This window comes from Sapajus apella, unplaced genomic scaffold (genome assembly GCF_009761245.1).
Source record: "Sapajus apella isolate SASKATOON/1434 unplaced genomic scaffold, GSC_monkey_1.0 scaffold50, whole genome shotgun sequence".
Lineage (NCBI taxonomy): Eukaryota > Metazoa > Chordata > Mammalia > Primates > Cebidae > Sapajus > Sapajus apella.
In genome coordinates this window covers 6,671,444-6,679,256 of record NW_022436990.1, presented here as the reverse complement: position 1 = coordinate 6,679,256, position 7,813 = coordinate 6,671,444, and positions in this window count along the sequence as shown.

Below are 7,813 nucleotides of genomic sequence, written 5' to 3'. Positions count from 1 at the left end.
TACATAAGAAACATCGATTGTACACTCTATGTACACAGCACTTTGTGGTACGTTGGATATGCAGCCCCTGTCCTCTTTATTTAAATAGATTCACTTGCTTCCTGCCTAGCTGGCCTTCTTGTTGAGGCTGACTTCCCTGGGCCAGTGCTTTCCCTCACACACTCTCCCCATCAGAGCTCAGCGCTTCAGTGCTCCATTCCCTGGAGTTTTTGGTAGCAGAGTACCCAGTGAATGAAGTGAGTGGGGTAGTGACTCAACCACACATATTAATCCAAGATCCTGACCAGGCAAGAAGAAGGCCGCTGTAAAGAGGGAGACAGTTCCCATGCTCTTCAGATCTCAATATACAGGTGACCATTCCCTGCCCAACTAACCCTAGATTAGCCTGTGTCTTTGAAAGAGCCTGTGGTCAGGGTGACAGTATCTCCTTCCAAAGAGTTTGGAGGAATAAGCCTGAGTGAAAGTTTCTTTTAGGGATGGGATACCTTCTGTTTCCTACAGCAAGGAATGTTATTCTGTCAGGCAGCTATATCTACTAAAGGCATCTGGCTTTCAGAGGATTTGGTGCTGATCAAGCCTCACCTGCAAATGTCAACTGCCAGGGCATGTGAGAGGGGTTGTGTAAAATAAGTTAATAAGTAGGCCCCTTTTCTGTAGCAGTTCATCTTTAATATTAGTACCTCAACAAGAAGACTATCTCTTGAATTCTGTAGTTCAATGGAAATTCTGTTATGGTTGTACTTGTGACTTGCTGAAAAATTCAAAGTTGATAATCTCTACATCTTTTCATTCAAGAAGGCAGTTGCCTTTTTGCTCTTTTCAAGAGGGCAATTTCTCATGTTTTTATTTTGCCAATTAATTTTCCCCTTTGTCTGGCCTATACTTTTTCTCCTTTATTCTGTTTTTACTCAAGGTTATCTCAATCTTTCTCCTACACATCTGCTGCATACCTTAGCCGTTCTGTAAGTGTATCTGCCATTTGTTACAGAGGCAAGAACATGGACTTTGGAGAGGATGAGGGCAGGCTGCCCAGCCCTGTCTTTTACAGAGGACTTCTCACCTTTCTGAGTCTCAAATTCCTTGTCTGCAAATAGGGATAATACTACAGTAACCCCTTTGCTTCTTGTAAGGATTAAATGAGATAACGCATGAGAAGTCCTCATACACTACTCATAATTGGTAGTTTCTGCCAGTTCTTTCTTCCTTTTTCTCCATTTTTTCCTCTTATCCATTCATAAAAATTCACAGAATTGAATAAAATTGCAGATGTTTGCTATACAGATAATTACCTTAAAAACTACATTTAAACAGACCATAATAAGGTATTTAAAAACAGGTCTGTGGGTTCTTCAAAGGTTCCCTTTTCTGAAATTTTTGCCTTGACGCCTAGTGGTTAAGACCCTGTTTATAATAATAATTTATTAACAAAATGTAATGTACCCGAGCATAGTAATGTACCCATTCTGCACACTGTAGCCAGAAGCCAGAGTGATTTTTCTAATGTGCAACTCTGATCGTGCCATCCACCTGCTCCTCCCACTGGCTCTTTAAGCCAGTGATTTGCAAGGCTTTTCAGATCTGGACCCTTCTTTCCTCTGAAGGGTCCCTCTCACTCTTTTCCCACCCCATCGTATGACAGTGCTCCATGCATGACAGCTCAACAATGACAATAAGTTAGTGAATAAACGAAGAACAAGGTGGTTACATTTTCTACAGCTTTTACTGAATGACAGAGTTCAACAGATGGCCTTTCTGCTGCAGAAAAAAATGTTTATTTAATTTTAAATATAATTATCTGTATTTGGCTGCTATCAAAGAAAGGACATTACTGGGCAATTCAATCAAAATGTTTTGGATTCTTTTAAGACAACTGTTTTCCCCTACCCCACCATTGGAATTCTCTCTTTTGTCAACTATGTGTATGGTATGTTTTTTGGAAGACATATTTCTTTACTACAGTTCACATAACACATGGTTAGCTTTGAATGGGAATCAATTATATTAACCTATGTGCCTATGCATTAGATGTGTACCAATATTAAGAGTGGAGAGATAGAAACACATATGTTTTCTCAAGGGTTTTCATAAAAAAACTTCCAACTCCAATACAGTGGGGAAAAAATATGCTGAAAAATAAAATTCTTTAACCACAAATTAGATCTTGCTTTTCTGCTGGAACTGGTTACATGGAGATGATTTTCCAGAAGAGGGAGACAGACAATACACATGATATGTAAGTAAATTACACAGTTTGTTGGAAGAATCTGAGTGTCATGAAGAAAAAAAATAGAGCAGGTGAGAGGAGTCTGGAGTTGGGATGGAGGGGAGGCAGGATGTGCCTGGATCAGGGTAGAAACCATTGTAAGGCTGCCACATGGAAAAAAAAGTCAAAAACAACAGGACACCCAGTTAAATGTGAATTTCAGATACACAGCCAATCCTTTTTCTGTATATGTGTGTCACATGCTATATTTGGGGATTTGAAGCATGTGCTAAGATGCTGTTCAATGTTTATCTGAAATTCACATTTAATGAGTGCCCAGTATTTTATCTGGCAATCCTATCCCATTGAAAATAAGATTTGAGCTAAGATATGAGGGGATATGGAACAGTAACCCAGGAGAGCGGCCAGGTGGTGAGAAGGCCAGTGAGGTGGGGCTCGGGAGTCAAAGGGCGCCTGCCAGACGAGGAAGGGGGCCAGAGGGTGGGGCAGGCAGATCATGTAGGGCCCTATAGGCCTTTGGAAAGACTTTGTTTTTTACTCTTGAGTGAACTGAGAATCCATTGTAGGGTTTTCAGCAAAGAGGTGACGTGAACTGACTTCCAATTGTGAAGGATCATTCTGGCTGTTGTGTTAAAAATAGCCGAATGGCAAGGTCAGAGCAGGGGGACCACAGGGGGCTTTTGCAGTGATCCAAGGGATTAGTATGATCGTGGCTCAAACTGGCATGGTAGCAGCAAAGCCATAAGAGAGAGGGTTAGATTTTGAATATATATTGAATGTAGAGACCACAGCATTTTCTGACAAAATGAAAGACAGGAGTTAAAGACAGCCTCAAGGTTTTTTGACCCAGGGGCCTGCAAAGAAGGGAGTTGCCAAGCACTGAGATGGGAAAGATGTGACTGGAGCAGGTCAGAGGAAAAGATCAGGAGTTCAGTCTTCAAAGTACAGAGCTGACATGACTCCAGACACCCAAGGGGAGGTTTTGAGTAGGCCACTGGATACTGAAGTCTGGTTCAAGCAGGAGATGTAAATTTTATGTTCTCTATAATCTCCACTGAAATCAGTGTTCCCAAATGGAAGAGACGTGTCACCATTCTCTTAAGGAAACGTTTGCTCCTCCCTTCTAGTTTTAGTTAAAAAATATCTCTTTCTTTGAACCTGTTGCTTTGTTTAGCTTCCTATCAACCATCCATCACTTTTGAAAGACAGGAGCTGTTTGATGCTTTATGACATTTATTTGCTTTTCTGCTCCTTGAAATCCAGGAAAGTGGGAGAGTTGTTTTTCCTACACTAGACCCCTTCTAGTGAGATTTTCCTCAAATTTACTTTTCCAGTCCAATTTTAGGCACTGTTGTTCTTTTTTACTTTGACTTTTGGCTCTTTCCAAATATTTTCAGAACTTTTAAAGTAGGATTTAAAGTCACACAAGTGTCCAGGCTGAAACTTGCTGAATTCTGAGTCAATATGGAATATGTATCTGATAGGGAAAAGGGATAGGATCATTTGGAAAAAGAACATTTGAATCTAAAAAATCCAAGGTCCCTAAATTTCAGGGACCTAATAGCTGGGGCTAGATTAGAGAAGGTAAAATCTGAAAGAAGATATTATATATGAATTTATTCAGAAGTGAGATTCTGATTATTTTTAGCTTTTAAAATAGCCTTACATCGTGTCAAATAGTTTTAAATTACACAAGATCTTGCTGAATTGCTCCAAAAACATTGGATTAGGAATAAAGTAATTTAGTTTTAATCCTAATCCTTTAACTACTTAGCCATGAAGCTTGGGTAATCTTTTAACTCTTGACATGTCCCAGTTCTCCCATCTAAAAGATGAGAAATCAGTGCTGTTATATACTCCTTCCCAGAGTAAGAATGAGACGTAACTCAGATTATTGTATAAGAAAGCACTTTGAAAACATAAAATATGCTACAAATTCAATGGATTATTGCTGTATTATTAGCAGTATCATTTAATCCTAGAAGAATTTCTTCTCTAATAATTAACATAAAACATGAAATTTGACTCATTGGCAAGTATGAAACTTATTGCCAAATAAAAGTCAGAAACATACTTTTATTTCTTGAGGGAGAAGAGTGCTCCTTTGGTAATGGTGTTTTCTTGATGAAATGAATAAGAGTTTAACTACTGAGTGATGCCTAATATCTATTATATTTCCCATTTGAAATTTCAGATTTGTATTTATTGCTGAGAGCAAGAACACATCAAGAAAATTTGTGGTTTATGGAGGAATAGGCACCTACCAACGTTAATCTTGTCTTGCTATTGCAGGTAACTAGTATATGCAGCTGGAAATGGCAAATACAAATCTGTTAATTGATTTGTTTAACACAGAGATTTTAATTTCCCTTTCATATCGATGTCTGTATATATCCTGAGTTTTACACAATGCTTGTTCTCCGTTGGTTGGTTTGTACAGCATTGTTTTTTCCAGCTATAAAAAGAGAGCATTGGGCATGTGGGTTATTGTTTTTAATTGAGCTAAATTAAGATAATCATAAAAAATTATTCTTCTTGCCAGTGATTGGTTTTGAAACAAACATGTGATACAATTCTGGCCAATGAGACATAAGAGGTCTGTTTCTTCTATTGTCCTATATTGTTTTATCTGGATGTGATACCTGGGAGTGTGGCAGCCATCTTGCCACCCTGAAGTGGCCTAGAGGCTTCAGAGCAGAAACATGAGAAGAACTTAGGTCCTCAGTGACAATGTTATGGAGTTTGTGAATTAACCAACTTGGACTTCTCTTTACATGTAATAATAAGCTTTCCCCTAGTTTAAGCCAGTTGAATAGAAGTTTTCTGTAACTTGCATATAAAAGCTGCATAATGAATACAGGTTAAATATCACAAATCCCCAAATCAGAAATCTAAAATGTTCCAAAATCTGCAACTTGAGTGCCAACATGACACCTCAAGTAGAAAATTCCACATCTGACCTCATGTGAGGAATCTCAGTCAAAACGCAAAACTTCATTTTGTGTACAAAATTATTAAAAATATTGTACAAAATTACCTCCAGGCTATCTGTATAAGGGGCATATGAAATGGAAATGAATTTTGTGTTTAGACTTGGATCCCATCCCCAAGTTATCTTTTTATGTATGTGCAGATATTCCAAAATCTGAAAAATTCTGAAGTAGAAAAGTCTGGTTCCAAGCATTTTAGATAGGGGATACTCCAATTGTACACAAATCCTAATAATATTTAACTCTCCTGCTTATTTTCATTCATGCCTTCTCTTGATCATGTAAATTATGCCTCTTGGGTGTTTCCAGAACCCCCTAACTTTCTTAAAAAGAAGCAGCTGGGGCTGTTGTTAGTGCTATGGGGGTGGACACATACTAGTTAAAGCTTAGGAGGGCAGAAATTCCATCGGTGTATTCCCAGCCCCAGTACAGCGCTTGTTATTCCACATATGTTGAATGAATAAATGGACTTTCTATAATTCCTTTTTTTAATCACAATAATACATTGGTTTGATAGTCTCAGCCAAGAGATGAAGGTTAACAGAATGCTCTTTTAATTCCCTTGTTTTGGATTTTACCTTATTTATAAGGTAAAATCCAAAACAAGGGAATGGATAAAGGTTAGAGGCCATGACCTTTCAAGCACCAGTCATATATTTATTCTCTAGATTTGTTAATTGGCATGAGAGTTCATCTACCCCTTGTCTTTCTTTTGAGACAGAAAAATGAGATCAGGATTCTGAAAGCAGGGAAAAAAAGGCCATGAATAGCTGCTATTTAATAGGCAGCCACAAGAAGGCTGGCGTTCTTTAGCAATGCAGTGAATTTCAAGGCATAATTCCCAGGCTATTAAAGCCTAGATGTTTAAATTAACTGAGATGATATAGGAAAGAAACAGAATTGTCATAGTTAAAAACCAAATATGCGTTTTATGATTGTTTATATTTTCCTGCCTACTGCTAGATATATGTATGGTTTTATCAGTAATACATAAAGAACTTGTTAATTTTCAATCCTCTTTTAAAATTACATTCTAGTAAATCTTTTAGTTAGCTCGTTTTCCATCGTTGGAAGCTATATGCTAGGATAGCTACTCACTCCAGAGCTACCACATACAGGTCAGGATCCTGTACAAGAAATACAAGGAGTAGAAACAACTTGGGTAACTTAAGAGGAAATGGATAAATGAATAAATAAACTCTGGTTTATTCATAATTTGAGATATTTAAATAGCAATTAAAATTGATAAAGTAGAGCTACATCAATCAATCTGGTTAAGACTCAAAACTAATGTTTAGTGAAATGTAGCAAGTTAAAATATGATATAATTAATAGAATGCATTAAAAACAAAAAAATACTAAAAATGCCTGAGAATGATGCTTATAAACTTCAGGATTGTGATACTCTCTGGAGTGAGAGAAAGAGAAAGAGAGAGACAGTTTCAAATATGATGTAATTAATAGAATGTTTTAAAAACAAAACAATACTAAAAATTCCTGAGAATGATGCATATAAACTTCAGGATTGTGATTCTCACTGGGGGGTGGGGGGGGAGAGAGAAAAAAAAAGCATAGATTTTATTTATGTCTGTACTTGGCCTAGTTCTTTAAAAATAAAAACTTGAAGCAAATATTAACATCTATTAAGTCTAGGTGGCAGGACACAGTTGCTTAATAAATGATTTTCTGTACTTTTTTGCATGTTTGAAAGCTTATAGTTTTTAAATGGGGTCCTAATTTCACAATTCTAGGATGGCAGAAAAAAAAATTCTATTAACTTAATAATATAAAATTATATAAATATTCAAGCTTTTAATTTTAAGATAACTTGGAAGAAATTTCTATTTCTTAGTAATTTAAAGCAGTGTAGACAAAGACCATCCTTCAAAAGTCATTTAAAGACAAGAAAGTAGTACTTGTAATAAATTGGATTTCTCAGACAGTGCTGTGGTTACCACAAACTACAAGTCATAAGAATGAGAACATTTGAAGCATTTTGTCATATAAGGGTGGGTTATTTTTTGAAAGTGTTCCTATTTTTTTAAAAAAAAATTTTTTTTTTTTTTTCAGAACAGTTTTAGGTTCACAGAAAAGTTGAGAAGGTACAAAGACTTCTCATATACTCCCTGACCCCACACAGGCACAGACTCCCCCATTATCAACGTTCCTCATCAGAGTGGTACATGTGTTATAATTGATGGACTTATACTGACGTGTCATTTTCACACAAAGTCTGCACTTCACATTGATTAACTCTTGGTGGTGTATATTCTATGGGTCTTAACAAATGCATAATGGCATGCATCTATTATAGTTTCAGTGAGTATTTTCACTGCCCCTAAAAACTTCTGTGCTCTGCCTATTCATCGCCACTCCTCACCTTTCCTCACCCAACCCTTAGCAACTATTGATCTTTTGATAGTCTTTGTAGTTTTGCCTTTTTCAGAATGTGGTATAGTTGGAATCATATAGATTGTAGCCCTTTCAGCTTGGCTTCTGTCACTTAGTAATAAGCATTTAAATTTCTTCCATGTCTCTTCATGGTTTGATATTATATATATATATGTATATATATATATATATATACACACACACATAT